This window comes from Lemur catta, chromosome 16 (genome assembly GCF_020740605.2).
Source record: "Lemur catta isolate mLemCat1 chromosome 16, mLemCat1.pri, whole genome shotgun sequence".
Taxonomy (NCBI): Eukaryota; Metazoa; Chordata; class Mammalia; order Primates; family Lemuridae; genus Lemur; species Lemur catta.
This window is the reverse complement of record NC_059143.1, coordinates 9,146,684-9,166,459: the sequence shown is the minus strand read 5'-3', so window position 1 is coordinate 9,166,459 and position 19,776 is coordinate 9,146,684. Positions and strand designations below refer to the sequence as shown.

Here is a 19,776-nt window from a genome sequence, read left to right as displayed (position 1 = left end):
TATTGGTAACTCTTTTAAAAAGTATTTATGCATCACTATTATCACCAACAAAGTCACAGGTACTTTGTGGAATAGGAAGATGATTCATCAGCCACCCCATAAAGGGAGATATAAGCACAGTAGCCATATGTCCTGGATAACCCAAGGTATGTCTGCCTTCTGCCACCCAGCCTGGCGTAAGTATTAATAGCACAGCCTTTCACTCCCAGAAATGTCCCAGTTTAAACATTAAATCATATGGCACTGTATGGATAAGGAACATACAAAAATTAATAAGAAATGTAATGCATGTCATTAAAACATTACAGAGCAACATGGTTGCTCACAGGAGGGGGAATATGTCCAACAACATGCACTAGGGAGGAACATTTCAGCTGCTTCTAGGATGCTGCACGTAACAGCATCCTCTCTGTCTTGCCATGGCTCCATGCTGGAGCAAATGCACTCAACTCAGGCTCAGCCTATCACTTGCTTTGGCCAATGGCAACTGCAATGCAAGCTGATGCATAAAATGTGTGTGTACAGCTTGCCTTGACCTCACGTGACTGCAATTAACCACCATTGAAATAGCATGCCTCAGTTAGTCTCTGCTCCATTAGCGGAGGCCTCAGAACAAATACACATAGGGCATACCTGAGCCTGAAGCCTTTTACAAAACCAGTCAAGCCCAGACTAGATTAGCCCAATCACAAATAACCTCTACTAATGTGAAAGTAAAGATATGTGTTGTTTTAAGACACTGAATCTTATAGCTTGTGGTGCAGTATTTTTTATACTAATAATAAACAGATAAAACAAACCACACAGAAAAAAGGGCAGGACTTTGAATATGTATTTCACACAGAAATATATGAAAACTTGCTCCGTCTCATTAGTAATCGGAGAAATAAAGAATGAAACCACAACAAGCTACAAATTCATCCCCATCAGAATGTCAAAAACTAAGAACTCTGATAATACTAGATGTTGGCAAGGTTCAGGAGCAATGGGAACCCTCATACTCTGCTGGTAGAAAATTAAATAGCTCAACCACTGAAAAACAGTTTGGCATGAACTTGAAAGTGACAATAATTCCAACAAATACCATGACCCCAGCACTTCTGCAATTACACTACATTAGGAGATAAGCTCATGTTAATGAGAAAAAAACTGGAAACAATCCAAACAAGATTGTGAAAAAAAAATAAATTGTGGCATATCCACACAATATAACATTACACAGTGAAAATAAATCAACTGCAACTACATATGCAGTTATGCTATGTATAATGCTATTAATATTAGCATTAATGTTGACTGAACAAATCAAAAGACTGTATATTACTTTTTAAAAATACAAAACCAAGCAAAAGCACTCAATATGTACCTTAGAGGTGGCAAAGTTTTTTGAAGAAGCAACAAAATGATAAACAAAAACTTTAGCATGGCAGGTGGTGAGGAAAATTAATGGTATAATGTTCTCATTCTTAAGTTGCATGGTGGCTTTATAGGTGTATTTTTTATGCTTCATAATTTACCTATTGAAATATGTATGTTGCCTTGCACATATAAAATACTATAGGTTTTTCTGAGTCATCTGAAATGGTGTGCCCTAGTTATTCAACATAAGAAAGAACAGTCAATACAGATAAAAGAATAGACAGAGCACTTTCTCTTCTAACTGAATCGTCTGTTTCTACTGCTTTGAAATCTCTTTTCTCAGCAAGGCTTGATGCTTTTCTCAAATAATTGGAAAAAAAAGTGCCTTATCAGATCCCTTTGTGAGCATGTACCGTATGCAGTTAGCAAGAGGCAGATAGGTGGGAGCACACACTGCTCCTACCAACCTTCACAGATCACACGCTCTCAAGGAGGCAGGAGTCTGTGACTGCACCAGGGGCATCAGCCTCCTCCATCCTGCTGCCTCCCGATGGACAGAGGGCATAAACTGAACCCCCGCATTTCCACCTCCACTGAATGAATCTTAGCAGGGATGAAAGATGGAAATCACAAAAAGAAAAACTGACTCTAGTTCTCTTAAGGAAAAAGGTGTCCTCTAGAGAATATCCAGGTCAGAGATTTAACATGTGTGGCAGGATCAGACAGAAACAAAGGATCAAGAAAACAGAAGGCAGAGCAAACATCTCATGGCTAGACCGGCCTGATCAGCATGGTGCCCCATTGCTTCTGTTGCCAACACCCCTGCAATAAATGAACTAACTGCTCCATCTGTTCCCTCCTTGCTATAGTCTCTCTCTCTCTAGAGCCAAAGTCCTGGGAAAGAGCATCCAATTGACCAAGCCTAGGTTTTCTTCCTGCACTCTTGGACCAGGAGATGGGGAAATGGAGGATCTGGCCCCTGGAGGACCCAAAAGGAAAGCAGGATTCTATGAGCAAGAGAGATGGATGCTGAGCAGGGGAGGAAAGACTAATTCCCACTCTGGGCTATAAGATGTCATTATCTAGTTGTGCACACTTTTCATATCCAACTGCACGGCCATGATGTACAATCTTAAGAGGAGTATAGAATGGCTGTCTGGTATACTGTCAGAAGTTCTGTTCCACTGATAATAAGTTTATTATTATTCGTAATATTAATTGGTTCTTATTATAGGACAGACTACATTAAGCATTGTATGTGCATTAATTATCTACCCCTTGCATGGACCCTCATTTGATTTAACTGTAGCAATTATGTACATGATCTTTCAGTTATGCACAGGGAAAAACAATTGTAATATTATTTTTACAGGCTACACTCAGAAGAAAGAGAAATAATGAACACATGAAGAGAAACTATCACTAGAAATCAAGGAAATGCATATTAAAAGTAAACATCCTCTTACATCCATGAACACAACTGGTAAACGTAAGGTTAACCAAGTGCTAAAGAGAATGTGAAGCGAAAGGAGCTCTCACGTATTGCTGAGGAAGTGTAAATTGCTACAATTACTTTATGAAGCACTTGGGAATATATAATAAAGCTGAATCAGGTTGAAACTATGCATACATAGGATGCAGCTGTTTCTAGATATATAGAAAAACTCTAGCACATGTGCAAAACGTACAATTTTTATTGTGGAATTTTCTGTAACAGGAAAAATATGGTAATGCCCCAATACTCATCAATAGGAAAATGGGTAAATAAATTGTGATACATTCAAAAATGGAATAGTATACAGCATTTAAATTAAATGAGCTAGATTGATAAGTATTCTATCACAGATAAATCTATAAAATACATTTGAACAAACAGAGCGAAGTGCAGGATGACACATACCATATATGCAATATTTGCTCACAGATACATACACATCAAGCCAAACTATAAAAGTACGGCTGAGAATGATACCGCATAGCAATTACATCTCAGGAGGGATGCAGATAAATAGGTTTGGGAACAGGAGACTTCAAGTGTAATTATAATGCTTTCTTTTAAAAATTGTAAGCAAATATGGCAAAGTACTGAGACTATTAAACCTGGATGGCCAGCCTAGAGTAATATTTTCATATTTATCCTCTATATGTCATGGCATATTTCAAATATTTATAATAAAATTTTGACATTAGGGTTAGTTTTACCGAAGGAATTTTTTATGTCCTCATATTTACTTCTTTAAGGGTTTCATTTGCCCATGAATATTATCATCAAGTAATGAAGTTACGTACTCCCTTAATATCAATCATCGGCTCAGAACCTTAAAACTCAACCAGGACACTTAACAAATCCAAACTATTATCATCCTTGCAACTCCATTTATTAAGTAAGCTCTTACCGTGTACCAAGCATGTGGTGGCAGCCATCTAACAGCCCTTTTACACTGAAGTAGCTCAAGGTGACATCACCAGTTAAAGCAAAGCTGGAATTTGTCTAACTCCAAAACTTTACCCCCTACCTAATGACTGCATATCTAAAAGCATGTTGCTGTTGCCCCCAGCTACAACTTAGAGGCAAAGCATGGAATAGGAGTAACATTAACATATAGTTTTGACTGTCCATGGGAAAGTGTGTAAATAAATGTCATGCCTAAGCTCACGTGGCAGAGATAGAACTAAAATCTAATATTTAAACAAGAGACCACTTCATACTTTCTTGAGAAGGACAGACTACACTCATTACGACAGATTTTCCAACAAATGCCACTTTGAAGCCTTGCCAAAATTGAATGTTCCTAATATCACAACACTAAGCATTGTTCAAATAAATTGCCTTCCAGGAATATCTTTAATATACTGGCACTTGAATCACAGCAACTGGTACTACTTCCTAAAATGACACACTACATTAAATGACATGAAAACACAGTATTTGCAGAAACAAAATCAAACTCCTTTATTACTAGAGCTGTTTCTACTACAAGCATTTCAAGATAGCATTAGATCTTTGTAAATTCTATTAGTTAGAATTTCCATTAGGCGAATCCAAAACTGGTACTACAGAAACTTTCTCTAATCTGATACAATGACAGGCAAGTCAGACTGGAGGAGGGGAAGTCATCCAATCACAAGTTCTGGATCTGACTCTCCACCTTACTGGCCATGAGACCAAGGCAAATCACAGCCTCCTAAAGCCTCACCACATGGAATAGACTGCAGAGCTCTCGTGAAAAATGAGACAATGTTTGGGAATGTGCTCTTTTTAAAAATTTAAGTGTAACATGCATGTAGAAAAAAGCATAAAAGGTTAGTATCCAGCTCAATACATTTGCACCCACTGAACACATGGAACTAGCACCCAGATCAAGAAGCAGAGCACTGAGAGCATGCCCCCTTTCTGTCCCTACCTCAGACAAGGAGAATCTTGATGGTTACCCCAATTTCTAACACAAGAGATTACTTCTGTCTCTTTTTATGCACTACATAAACAGAACGATGCAGTATGTGTCTTATTCCACTTTCTGTTGTTTATAACAATATGTGAGCCTGGGCAATTTAGAAAGAAAAGGAATTTGTTTCGTATGATTATGGAGGCTGAGACAGCCAAGGTTGAGGAGCCCCATCTGGTGAGGGCCTTCTTGCTGGTGGGGACTCCCTGCAGGGTCCCAAAACGGCACAGGGCATCACATGGCAAGCAGGCTAAGTGTGTTGGCTCATGTCTCTCTTCTTCTTGTAAAGCCACCAGTCCCACTCTCATGACAATCCATTCACCCATGACTCCACTCTCCTACTACCCTCTCATAGGTGAACAGATTAATCCACTCATGAGGGCTCTCACCTTTTAAAGGTCCCACCTCTCAATACTGCCACATTGCGGACTAAGTGTCAACATGGGTTTTCAGAGGGGACAACCATTCAAACCGTAACAGTATGCACTGGTTTTTTTCTTTTGGGGGGGTCTGATTTCTTTGCTAACATCATGGTTGTGACTGTCATCCACACTGTTCCACGCAGATGTAGATAGTTCACTTGCTGCTGTATAATATTGCAGTGTGTAAAACACATTAACCTGCTTTGCTGTTCATGGGCATTTGGATAATTTCCAGGTTTAGGGTACTATAAATAGTGCTACCTGAACATTCTATTCTATTTCTTCTGCTGAAATGTACATTCAGCACGTTTCTGTTAGGTCCATACCTAAGAGTGGAATTTCCAAATTATACATGTGTGAATGTGTGAATTACTTTCCTATTGCTGTTGTAAAAAATTACCACAAACTTGGTGGCTTAAAACAACACAAATTTATTATCTTACAGTTATGGAAGTCAAAAGTCCTAAATAAGTCCCACTAGGCTAACATCAAGGTGTCAACAGGGCTATGTTCCTTTCTGGAGACTCAAGGAGAGAACACATCCCCCCCTTGCCTTTTCCAGCACCTGGAGGCTGCCAACATCCCTTGGCTCGCAGCCCCTTCCTCCATCTTCAAAGCCAGCAGTGGCTGGTCACTTCTTCTCAGAACATATCACCCTTACACTGATTCTTCTTCATCCCTCTTCCACATTTAAAGAAACAATGTGATTACACGGAGATAAACCTGAACAATCCAGGATAACCCCCTATCTTAAGGCCAGCTGATTAGCAACCTTAATTACATTGGGAACCTTAACTTCCACCTTGCCATGTAACATAACATACTCACAGGCTCTAGGGATTGGTATATGGACATCTTTGAGGGCCATGATTCTACCCACAATATGTATAATTCTGAAAATACTTTTAAAACTTGTATTATATAATTTTATATGACAATAAAGCAAACTCAAGTTTCTTCATTTCTGTGCAGCAGATCTAGTTTCTTCTGTTAGCCTTATAATTCTTCTCTCCAACTAGAAAAATCTTTTTGCAGTTACTAAGCATAAAAATAAATTTTAAATCTACATGTCTATATGTAACTGCCCTCCACTTTGTGCCACACAGTACACAGGCGGCTACAGAAATGCAAAGCAGGTAAGTAACTCTGGTCAAGATGTTAGTGGAGCAGATGCAGAGGGAAAAAGAAACATTGGAAAAATATAACAAAATTATTTGCATTACATAACTGAACTGGACTATTAAAAAGGGGAAATGCCAGAAACAGTAGATTTAGAAAGAGAGACTGAAAAAAAATAAAGAGAGAAAATGTTCAAAGAACAAAATCCAGCATGGTCTTGTCGGCCAGGAGCTACTAATCCCACAGAAAAATAACTGGCCTGTGTTCTCAGAGCTGAAAGCAGCACATGGGACCCCTGACTCCCAGGCAAGGACTCTTCCCACCTTGACATTCTGCCTCCCATTGTGTCATCAGCTTCTCACCTTTCACACTTGGACCGACATAATTTTGAAGCAGGGAAATAATGTTGCCCTACAAACCTATGGGACTCTGAGCTGAGGTTAAGGATCTATTTTCCTCAATCTAATTTCAGGTTCACTACCATAGTTTTTACTTTCCCCCTCTTGGTTTAGACATCCCAAATAAGTCACATGTTCTGAAAACCACTGGGCCTCTGCTTATAGTGCCAGGAAGGAGAATATATTGGTTTAGCCAGCAAAACACCCTCCTTCTTTGTCCAGCTATTTGATTTTTACTTTGGAGAGCTTCACTCCAGGGTAGGCAGGTAACCCAGAAAGGCCAATTCAATAAAATCTACACTCTTGGCCACAGTAATTGGGTCAGAGATAGATATGTAACCTGAACAAAACCAAAGAGATTCAATTCTATTCAGAAATATTCAATTCAATTCAGAAATATTAAACAAAGAACCTTTCTCCTGGACTGTCAGGTTAGTAGAATGTAAGACTGGATCTGCAGAGGCCGCTAAGTAAAAGAGATTCACTCAGACCAAAGACAACATAGAGGACGGTGAAGCTAAACGTCAAGAGTGATGAGCCCCTGGATCCAACCATAAATGATCCAACACCATCCCAGGACTTCTTAGTTTTTATGAGCGAATAACTTCCCTTTTCTGGTTAAGCCAGTTTGAGTTGCATTTCTGTCCTTCTCAACTAAGAGTCCATACTGATAAAAATTTTGGAAGCTAGGAAGCAGCAGTAGTTGCAGCCTCAACAGCAAGTGAATAGATGCTCTCTAAATAGTTCCCCAATTTAAAACACTGAAAAATATTTGGTTTGTAATCCCAACATTACTCGAACTCGTTAACTATTAATATTAATATATCCTACTTTGTGAATCCAATTTGCATTTGGTAATACCTTAGAACTTCTCCAACCACCTCAAAGGACATCACAAACTTATAAATAATAATTTAAAACAAAATGATTTTTAATTAATTAAAATGTAAGATAATATGACATTTAGAATTTTAGGAAAATTAAGAGATGCCACAAAATGAAAGTATCAATTAAAGCTTTAAAAGCAGTAATCAATGATAATGAATGGCTTTTGGAAGATGTAGAGGCAAAAGGAGTTAAGATTTTGGAGAAAAAAAAAGCACCTACTTGTTTATGAATAAAAGATTAGCATGTAGGGGGAGGATGTGGGGAGGGTGGGGAAAGATGCTCACATATGTGTTTATGTAACTGGAAGCATAACCCTGGCTATATGACATGACTACAGAAATCTCCCAGGCAAATCTATGGAAACAAGACATCTTTTTTCTGTCATCCACTCTCAAGGTCTCTTGTGCCTCTTTATGTTGCTAGTCACTCAATAATGTTACAGTGATCTTCCTCATAAGCCCTGAGTATCAAATATTAATGTCAAGTAGTACACTAAACTCATCCTTTCTCTCCATTCTGTCTTAAAGAAGACACACATATCTGTGGCTGGAAATACAGAATACATCATGCATAAAGTAGCCAGACACTAAGCAGTCATAGTGTCTTCCAAAGTATGCCATGTCTGATTGATAACAAAACACATTTTGTACATTTTAGCACGTGTTAAATCAGGATGGTCTTGCAGTGCTGCCAACCAGGTAGCAGTTCTTATGTAACTATATCACTGCCTGCCCAAGCAAAGATTTTGCTGTGCTTCCTGGCAGCTTGACAGAACATCTGTAACTCTTTAATGCTTCAGTCAACAAAACATTTGCAGACTATCTGAAAAAGGAATAGGAGTCCTCGTCGTTGATGATACCATCAAAATGTGCAGAATGCATGCCAACAGCCTGGATGAAAATCCCAGAGACGATATTAAAGCACTCTTTTAAGAAATGATTCAATATTAACAGCCCAGAGGGCACAGAGGTTGATACTGTGTAAGAAAACACAGACAGTAATGACTGAGTCAAAAGTGATTCAGTACTCAGACTCAGAAGGTGACAAAGTTTTAGAAAAACCCATCTTCTTTACTATGTTCAAGAGTGACAACTAAAAACACTCATTTTAAAAAGTATGCATTCTTTAAAAAAATACACATTCTTAGTAATAAGAAAACATAATGTGATTGTTTAATTGGCATTGCTTTTTCTTACTAGTGGTCCTTAAAATAATGGAGCACTTAGAAGCAATAGTGCATTAGAGGAAATGCAGTAATTTCTATAAGGAAGTCATACATAGCAAATGTATACTTTGTATGTGGCCAGAGTCACTAAAACAACAAGTTTAGTGTACTGCTTGACATTAATATTTGATATTTGGGGGTTTGTGGAAGGTATGGTTTGTTTTGGGATAAGGAAATTTCTTTGTGATTCCCAAAAAGATATGAGCTGACTTCCTTACCATATTGCCCGTGTAATTTTAACTTGAGATTGACAATTTTATCTTTTTATATTTGCTCTGCCAAATCTGTGTCTCAGTTTAAATAAGACAATTAAATTTGTTTCTGAAATGTCCCCTTTGTATATGGCCAGAGTCACTAAAAGGAAAATATAACTCCAGCAACACTATAAAAAGAAGGTACTAAGACCTCTCCTGAGCCATTAATGTTTTACCTTTGTCTCTCCACAGTCTGTCTTTCTAAGGTATCAAGGCTCTCAGAAATCAATCGCTCTTTTAGAGATAAAAATAATACGCTCTCACAGCACACTAATTATATGCGTATTAGAGTGTCACGACTGTCTAAAATCAATAGGAATTTGCAAACTAAAAATAACGTATGCCCCTTTGCTCTAAGGCTATGCCTTAAAGATCACTTACCAAATTTGAGTTATTCTTCCAATGGCCAAATACAGTCACTCCTTAATTCCTAATACTTTTAATTCACTTATTAAATCAAATATAGCAGTTAAAGGCTTAAATTAAAGATCACAAGTAGTCACAGACCAGACCTGTAATGTTATTTGCTTCTAAAAGCCATTCAATTTTATAAAAAAAAAAAAAAAAGACATTTGTTGAGGGCATCTGAGTAGAATGCAGTATTTTATGGCAGATCAATACTTCTCCAAATGACAAAAACCAAATAAAATACTAAACTGATAAAGGCATCAGAGGGCTGTGAAAGTAATAAGAACTAGAAGGAATAAGATTAACTTAAAAAGTAAAAACAAAAAACTGAACGTCAGAGAGTAAGCTGTTGATCTGCAGAAACATCTCCCTATTGTATTTGCACAGGTAAAGGACCACGGTGAAGCTCACATGATGTTTGAGGCTAGAGGGTCAAAACTAGAATCTTGAAGGCTCTCAAACACGAGACCAGTTTTACTTTGACATTTAGCAAGGTGAAAGGCAAAAAAGCTAAGCCATAAGCACCTATAAAGCAGAGTAGAGTTTTTTTCTAGTCTCATAGCACTGTGAAGACAAAGACCAGAACTGAAGATTCAACAAGGAGAGGAGGTGAACCCAACAGATTTTCAGTTAAATTTCTGGAGGGGGATTTCTGAGGAACAGGCACCAACCAGAGATGGACTGGGGGGGCTTATAGAAACTGTAACCCAGCTTCACCTCAGCTAGATTAAGGGTGATCAACCCCCCGATGTATCTGCCTTGCAGAGGAAAGAATGAACCCTCTCTAGAGGAAGATAATATCAATTTATACCCTCTATAACTTTTATACACAATATCTCGCATTAAATCAAAAATTACTAGGCATAATAAGAGATAAGATAGTATGACCTAAAACTAGAATAGACCCATAGGTGATAGAGATATTGGAGTTAACATCAGAGACTTTTAAATAATTCTGATTAATATGTTCAAGATAATTAAGGGAAAAATGTGAAAATAGGTGAAAGGCAGATGTTTTCACCAGATATTTGGAACATATAAAAAGAACCAAATGGAAATTCTAGAAGTATACAACATAATGTCTGAAACTCATTAGATTGGTTTAACAGCAGATTGATATTGCAGTAATCTGAATAAAAAGTCAGTAGAAAATATCCCACCTGAACAGAGAGGAAGAATGAAAAGCACAGAAAAATATCATAAAACATATATAGGTCAGAGTGAAAAGATGCAAAATGTAACTTAAGTCCCAAAAAAGGAAAAAAGTGAGAGAACTAGTGATAACCAATGTTTGAAGAGAAATTGCCAAAAATGTCCTAAAACTGATGAAAAACATCAAGCTACAGACTTCAAGAAAATTCCTAGAACAGAAATGCATAAAAACATTAAACATAAGACACATACTAGAATTTTCATAGTATACTTCTAATAACAAAATGTTCACTGATGTCAAGTTCAATAATAAGCAAAACTAACCTAAAGCATGGGAAGTCAAGATAGTTGTTACCTTTAGAAAATAGTACCTGGAAGGCAATATAAAAAAGGACTTCTAAGGTCCTGGTAATGTTCTGTTTCTTTCTTTTTTTTTTTTCTTAGCAAGGCCCATCACTTCAGAAATTGTTTCTTAACATATTTGCCAGATACATAATTTGTTTACTTCATAAAAATTCACTCAGCTGAACATGTATGTCCTATGTACTTTGTGTGTGTATATATATATATTTAAGTTCAATAAAAAGTTAAGTAAAAGAAGTTCTATGAACTTGAGCTAAGATAACTGAAGAAATCCACATCTAGGCATATCATAGTAAGAGTGCTAATATAAAACAGACAAAGAGAAAAATGTATAGGAAAAGGTGCTCAACATCACTAGTCATCAGGGTTTGCAAATCCAAGCCACAATGAGACATCACCTCACACCCGTTAGGATAGATATCATGTCAAAAAAATAAACAAATAAATAAGTATTGGCAAGCATATGGGGAAAAGGGATCCCTTGTGCACTTAGTGGAAATGTAAATTGGTACAGCCACTATGAAAAACACTACAGGTATTCCTCAAAATACTAACTATATGACTACCATATGATCCAGCAATCCCACATCTGGATACATATCTAAAGGAACTGAAATCGAGATCTGAAGAGATATGCTCGTGCTCATGTTCACTTTAGCATTATACATAATAGTCAAAATATGGAAACAACCTAAATGTCCACTGACAGATGAATGGATAAAGAAAATGTGCTATATACATACAACAGAGTACTATTCAGCCTTTAAAAATAAGGAAGTCTTGCCATTTGCAACAACATGGATGGATCTGGGGGGCATTATGTAAAGTGGAATAAGCCAGACACAGAAAGACAAATCCTGTATGATCTCATTTATATGTGGGATCTAAAATATTTAAATTCATAGAAGCAGACTATAAATGATGGCTGCCAGGGGCTGGCAAAAGGGGGAAATAGGGAGGTTATGGTTAAAGGGTACAAAGTTTCAGTTATGCAAGGTAAGTAAGTGCTAGAGAGATCTACTATACAGCATAATGCCTAGAGCTAACAATACTTACTGTATTGTATACTTAAAATTTGTTAAGAGGATAGAGCCTTTTTTTCTTTAAGAGATAAGGTCTTGCTCCGTCACCTAGGCTGGAGTGCAATGGCTCAATCATAGCTCACTGCAACCTCAAACTCCTGGGCTCAAGTGATCCTCTCACCTCAGCTCTGCATGTAGCTGGGACTACAGGCACCTGCCACCATGCCCAGCTAATTTTTTAATTTTTTGTAGAAACAAGGTCTCACTGTGTTGCCCAGGTTGGTCTCAAACTCATGGGGCTCAAGCAGTCCTCAAGAGGGTAGATCTTATGTTCAGTGTTCTTACCCCCCAAAAAATTAAAAAACACTACAATAATAACAAAGAGGGTAGGAGGAAATTTGGGGAGGTGATGGATATGCTTATAGCCTTGACAGTGGTGACGGTTTCATGGGTATACATTTACCCCCAAACTCATCAAGATGTCTACATTAAATATGTGTAACTTTGTATATGTCAATCATGCCTTGATAAAGTGTTCTAAAAATTAATTAATTAATTAAAAAGTGGGAAGAAATGACATGATTATTTCAACAGATACAAAAAAAAGCAACTGACATAACACCAATTCATGACTTTTTTTAAGAACATACTGTTGTTATTAAACAAAAATAGATCCTCGTTTGTTTAGTGGTGAGTTAAAAAAAACAGAAAGGAACTGTCTAATTGTGATAAAGAATATCTATAATAGATAGACACTCAAACATCATACATAATGGTGAATTATTGAAAGCTTTTCTCCTGAGACAGAAAACAAGATATGGATTCCACTATCATTACTTCTATCAATATTATACTAGATGTCCAAACCAGTGTAATGATGCATGAAAAAGGAAAAAAAAAAAGCATAAGGATTGGAAAGGAAGAAAAGAAAACTCTCATTATTAGTGATTCCAAACACAAAAAATCCAAGAAAATCAACTAACTACTAGAAATAAGTGAATTTACCAAGATTGCTACATACAAGGTCAATAGAAAAAGTCAATTTTGTTTCTATGTATTAGCAACGAAAAATAAAATTCAAAAATGACATTTACAATAGCATTAATTAAAATTAAAAATCTAATACTAAATCTAACAAAAGATGAATGAGCCCTCTATCCTGAAAACTACTGAACATTATTCAGAAAAATTTTCAAACACCCAAATAAATGAAAAAATACACCATATGCATGGGCTGGAAGATTTGATATTACAAAGATAACAATTCTCCCTGAAGCAATCAATTGATTCAATACAATCTAATAAAAATCCTAATAAATGTATTTTTAAAGAAATTAATAAACTGATCCTAACATTTATATGGACATACAAAGGGCCAGGAATAAGAAGAACAAATCTAGATGGCTTACACTACCAGATATCAAGATTTTACAAAGCTGCAATAATTATAGCAGCATAATGCCAACATAAAAATAAACAGGCACCACTGGAACAGATTAGACAGTTCAGAAACAGACACATAATTTATGACAAAGATGACACAATTTTAAATAAGGAAATGCAATGGGCATACAAAGGAAAAAGATGGTCGTTAATGAATAGTGCTGGGGACAGTGGATGTCTATATGGTGTAAAAAGAATCTCAATCTCTACCCGACCTGTACACCAAAAGGAAGTCCACATGTATTGCAGATCTGAATGTAAAAGGTAAAACAACAAAGCTTTTAGAAAAAGCCAAACCAGCAAATATCTTCATGGCCTTAGGTAACTATTACTTAAGAAATACACAGTAAGGTAACAACCATAAAGGAAAAAAGTGTACACACCAGACTTCCATATCACATGCTCTATTAATATCTTCTGATCTGGAAGGAAAAAAACTGGTTGATGAAATTAGTACAAACTCTATTGTGACCATTTGTCATTTGTGGCTCCTTAACATCTATTAATAGATCATCGCCCGCATTAGGAGTTGTGCCCTCCCCAAGGCAGAGGCCAGAAAACCTTGCAACCAGACGTCCTCGAGGATAGGATAGAGGCAGTGGCCTCACTTCTGCAGGGAAATACACAGGGAAGCCAGACCATGGCTACACGATTCTCCATTTGTTCATGGCCTTTCCTGTGTGCTGAGACCTTACAGCAAAAGAGGTACAGCCGCCAGTCTCAACGCTGAAAGACACTGCAAACAGACTGCTTCAGGAACTTTAAACTCAAAAATATTTTCCTTCTTAGTTTCCATTTTCTCCTAAATTGTTCTTTGTATCTTCCAAAAAAACAGTTAAATATCATACACAGTTTATATAAATTCTTATTTTAAGAGCCAAATATACCTCCTGTGACCTTCTAGAATAAACTAAATGAACAAAATTATAGTTTTTCAATAAACTGAACTAAACATATGTAAATTATAACTTACCACAAATAAATGCAAGTTAGCACAGTGTTTTTTTAAAAGGGCACATTCTGTTTCATGAGCTTTCCACATATTCTGTCTCTATCAAACACATACTTGAAAAACTATGATGGAAAATAGAATGGCTTGCTGCCCCTCACATAACTCATAGCATGATCCAAATCCGCAAAACTGACTGTTCAGGAGGTAGCACTAAAACCACAGCTTCAAAAGACCAAGGTTAAAGCAAAAAAAACACTATGCATATTTATTTGCTATTAATCACATATGTCTTCTACTCATCATTTTCAATAAGCACTTTTACTACAGAATTTTTATATTATGCATGATGAGGCAAGATTTCTATGGACTTTAGTTAAGCAGATGTGATTAAATAAAAGGCATAAAAGTAGGAGTGCTATGTTTTTAATATGAATTCTGTCAAGAACACACTAAGCATGTTTCTTGAAAGATTTTTAAATAAATTAACTCTTTATTCATTTGAAATGTTTTCAATAATTCTATTGTAAAGCAAAGTATTTCTTGGTTTTTTTTTTTTTAAAGAGGAAAAGCCTAAAAGTTAAAATACTGGATAATAGTAGTAACCTGCTTCCATTTTGTCCACAAAGTGCTTCAGAACTCAAACCAAAAAGACGACTATTGCAAAGATGCTTCCAGTGAACAATCCACCACCTGGAAAAAACTGGATGGAACTGTTCTAAAGAATTATCATTACATTAAAGGACACAGGGATAGCTTCAGTAAGTTCTGCCCGGTGACTTACAATCTATCAGTTTTAGGTATCAGCCTCCTGAAATACTGAAAATACATTAACTGGCATGATTTATGACTAAACAGTGTACTGGGTAAGGATAAAACTGGGCACCGCGTTTTATCCTCATTTCTCATTTGAATTACTTTCTAATCCACACGTATAAAGAACAAAGTAATGAGTTCTCACTGTAGTACTGTGTGCATGAAAAATGACTCCCCAGTATGTGTGTGGGAACAACCCAGTGGGGTTGGGCACTTCCATTTCTAGGAGACCACCACCAAGGGCTACCTCAGCAGCAGGCTTGAGACCTCCAAGGCTCCTCCACGAAGGTGTCACTGGGTCACAGCCCTCAAAAACAAAGCCCTGAATGTCACACTGTCTACTCTAAGCTCTCTTTCTAGATACTAACAAAAGTCCTGAGTCACCTGACCTTTCTGTGTCTATACATTTTAACAGCAAAAATAATTCTGGTCTATTCTCTAGCATCTCTGTGTTTGCCAGGACCTGGTACAAGATGACATTTACACACCCAAGAATGCCTTGGGGAAGCAGAGGGCACGGCTCCCACTCACGGCAAAGCCGCAGGCCAAGCCTCAGGAAGGAGATGGCACTCAACGCAACGGACGCCAGCATTCTGCCAAACCCTCTAAGTACAACAACTTAAATATTCATGTGTGCATCCTCGTCATATACAGATTTTTCCCTGATTTTCTGGATCATTATAAACATACAGTCATACATCACTTAATGGCAGGATACGTTCTGAGACACATGTCGTTGGGCAACTTCGTTGTTGTGCCAACATCACAGCATATATTTACAAAAACCTAGACGATCCAGCCCACCACACACCCAGGCTGTATGGTGCGGCCTGTACAGCATGTTGTTACTGTACTGAATACTGTAGGCAACTGGAACACAATGGTAAGTATTTGTGTATCAGAACACATCTAAACATAAAAAAGGTACAGTAAAAACACAGTATAAAAGATAAAAAAAAATGGTACACCTGTGTAGGGCACGTACCATGAAAGAGCTTCCAGGACTGGGAGTTGCTCTGAATGAATCAGTGAGTGGTGAGTGAGTGTGAAGGTCTAGGACGTTACTGTGCACTACTGTGGACTGTGTAGACACTGGATACTTAGGCTACACTAAATTTATTAAAAAATATTTTTGTTTCTTCAATAATAAATTAACCTAAACTTACTGTAACTTTTTTACTTTATAAAGCTTATAAAGTAAGTTTGTTTATACCAGCATCACCACAAACATGTGAGTGATGAAAAGGGAGTTTTCAGCTCCATTATAATCTCATGGGGCCACCACCACATATGTGGCCAATTGCTGATCGAAACATCATTGTGCAGCACATGACTATATTTGGCTTTTGCTCTCCCTCATCCAAAGCATTGATATCTTATCAAGTTAGTTTCCACTTGAAACCTTGTTTCAGCCTGCTAAAGTCTATTCCAAAAAAGTAATTAAGAAACCCAATTTATCTTAAAAAGAAATGGTGATGACAGGCTGGAGTCTTTGATACTACTGTGTATTTTCTTGGATACTTTCTCATCAAACCTGGAAACATTATGTAAAATTCCTAAGTCTTTATTGTATGGAACTTCATAAAAGAAAATTTAGTAATATGTAAAAATACCAAAAAAAAAATCCCGAACACTGAGATAACTAGTACCTTCTTTCCAATCTGCAGCTAATTTAATTTTTGTATCTTTTCTATAACACCAGCCACCCCTATCACCTCTTACCAATGGTCTATTCTAATTCCAGGTAGTGAAGATTTGAGAGAAAAGAGATTGCTCTTCTTCTTAATAGGAATGCAGGTGTTCTCCAAATGCTGATTGCCTGGTTTCAAATTGCCCTTATCAAAATGCCACATACACAGATGCAATTGCGAAAATTCCCCTCGACTACTGGGCCCAAATTATCACAATCAGGACTTTTCAAAAAAAAATCATTATACAAAAGTCAAACCACATGTGTATAGGACAGAGAATGGCAGGATTTTCTGGTCACTTGATGGATAAATCAGTTGCCTAAGCCTTGCAGATTATGTAAGAAGCATAAATTGTGATACAACCATCAAAATGGAATTACTCATGCATGCATCCATTGAAAGCTTTATCTTTGGCCTGACTTCATTTAGTGCTTCAAAGTTCAGAACATAATCTCATTACCTCACTATTCTCTTTCAGTTCCCTGTAAGGACACAAAACTGAAGCCACTAGAAAATGTCCTCAACCAAGCCGTGGACAGATAAAGATACAGCAGAGCGAACTTCAGGAAAGGTACCTGATCTAGTCACAGCCTCACCTACCTTTCCCTCCATCAAGGTAGAGAAAATAAGCTCACTATAAATTATGCAGCTTACTATAAATTAAGTACTTCACTGGGAGTTCACAACCTCGTCTGTAAAATCAGTGGCTTAGACTACCCTAGAAAATGACCTCTAGGACTTCTTCCAGCTCTAACTTACACTTTTCTAAGAGCACCTATTAAATGAACTTGTGATTGCTGGAAAAACAGTTTTTGAAATACTGATACAAGTCAATCCAACCCTCGATTTTCAGATAGAGAAACTAAAGCCCAAACCGATGAGAGACAAGGTCCACAGCTTGCTGACAACAGGCTCAGGGCTAGAACCCTGGGCCGAGCCCCCTGCAAGGAGTCCTGCACCTTGTCCCCCTGCCTAGTGAAAAGTCCTCTCTGAAAAGGAAAGAAATGGTCAATGTTGCCACACTTTAAAGCATTCCTCCAAAACTCCACAAAGCTTTAAAATAGAATATTAAAGGAAGAGTCACCCAAAAAGGAAGAAGTCTGTAGCAAAAGTCTGAGGCTTAAGGACAAGAAGGTAACAACTCTCCTCGTGCCACCTAGTCCAGTTTCCCAGCCCAGCCTCCTGTGCTCCTCAACCCAACTCAAGACCTTGTAGGAACTGACCTGGCACAAGGTTCAGAAAGTCCATGCATGTAAGTTTATAATGTTTACATTCAGAAGACTTGGCTCTTCAAATACACAGGTTACACTTTGTGCACAGAGCAAGCAGATGAGAGGCCGATCCCCAGAAGCAAGGTGACCGGTGACCAGTGGAGAGAGAGGGATGAGCGGAGTGTGGCCTGGGGCCCCACAGGAGAGCCCCGTGCAAATGCATGAGCACTGGGAGGACGAGGACCGAGTGGGTGAACTTGCCATTTTTATTTCTGTCTTGTTACATATTCCAGCTGAGAGTCCTGGCAGGATTTCAGGTTATGAAAATGTCCTGCGAAGAACACCACTTTGGTCTTTTCATACAGTATTTACTGATTAAAATCTAACGTTTTCATTTTGTGCCAGTTACTTTCATAGCCCACACCTACAACATAAACTCACTCATTTAAGACATTCAACATCTAGAAATTATTTAAAAGTATAAAATTAGGTAGCATTTTTAATTCTTGGATTAACATTTAATAACACATCATGACTTCACACAATTACTTGGTATATTCCTGAGCAAATGGCTGAAATAAATTTTCACTAAACATTTTTTTTCATTTGCATATAGATAACTGTTTAGAAGAAGAGGGTTATGCTATAATAGAAAGTACACAAAGTAGAAAAAAATTATTTTTCTAAAGCATTCTAAATAAGTTGTTTGTTCTAGGGGTTTCTGAGGGAAATTTAACAATGAAACAATTTTAATCTCTGAAAAAATTCCCAGAGAGTCAGAGACGCCAACATTGTGTTGAAGCACTACACAACCAAAGCAGACCCCTATAAAACAGGAGACCTGTGAGTGTTTACAGATTGGTTTTCGGTCAAAGAGCCTGCACCTTCCCTGCGTCTCACTGTTCACGTTTCCCACAGGTGCGGGCAGCACAGGGCAGCAGACACCACGGTTTAAAGGCTGTGTGGACGGGGAGCTCACAGTCTTCCCTTTTTCTCTTCTCTTTGTGCTTCATAATTAATTAAGCATGAGTTGATGACTCACACCACCACATGACGTACTAATGACAATTGGGCAAGAAAAAGGTAATTCTCTGTCTCATGAATACAACACTTAACATAGAAATAGAACTCTAGGAGGAGGATGTTAAGAAAGCCAGGTGAGACAGAAGATTAAATCAGTCACTCCTCTATTCTAGAGATTTTCACTTTTCTAAGATCTTACATATTACAACATTCAAAAACTTTAAAAAAGCTAATTAATTCTGAAAAGGGATTTATCACTTTAATGTTATAAAGCGATAAACTAGGAAATCAAAGTTTGAACAAGAAGAATGAAGAGAATGGCACCAGACTGAGATGGTGATTAAATCATAAAACCTGAGCACGTCAGTGGGTGTGGTTAACTGCTTGCACGTACGTTAGATGTTTGATACTCTCAAGAATGACAGTGCACAGGCGGACTGGGTCATGGTGATGATTATAGCAATACCAGTCATCGTAAAAACAACAGCAGTAGGAGCAAGAGCAACAATCCTTACTGATTTTTAACTATGGCCTGCAATGTGTTAAGCACGAGACACAGAGCAGGACACGGAGATTCACACCCCCAT

The 19,776-nt window shown here is 37.5% G+C and overlaps 1 protein-coding gene across 7 annotated transcripts in view; it reads right to left on the bottom strand.

The window, feature by feature from the left end:
- L3MBTL4 (L3MBTL histone methyl-lysine binding protein 4) overlaps positions 1-19,776 on the bottom strand; it is a 404,316-nt gene that overhangs the window by 343,588 nt on the left and 40,952 nt on the right. The window contains exon 2 of one of the 7 annotated variants that reach the window (XM_045527505.1): positions 13,883-13,921. The exons of the other annotated variants lie outside the window; for them this stretch is intronic. The gene's annotated coding sequence lies outside the window, so the exon portion shown is untranslated. The remainder of the gene's footprint in view (positions 1-13,882; positions 13,922-19,776) is intronic. 7 annotated transcript variants of the gene reach the window in all.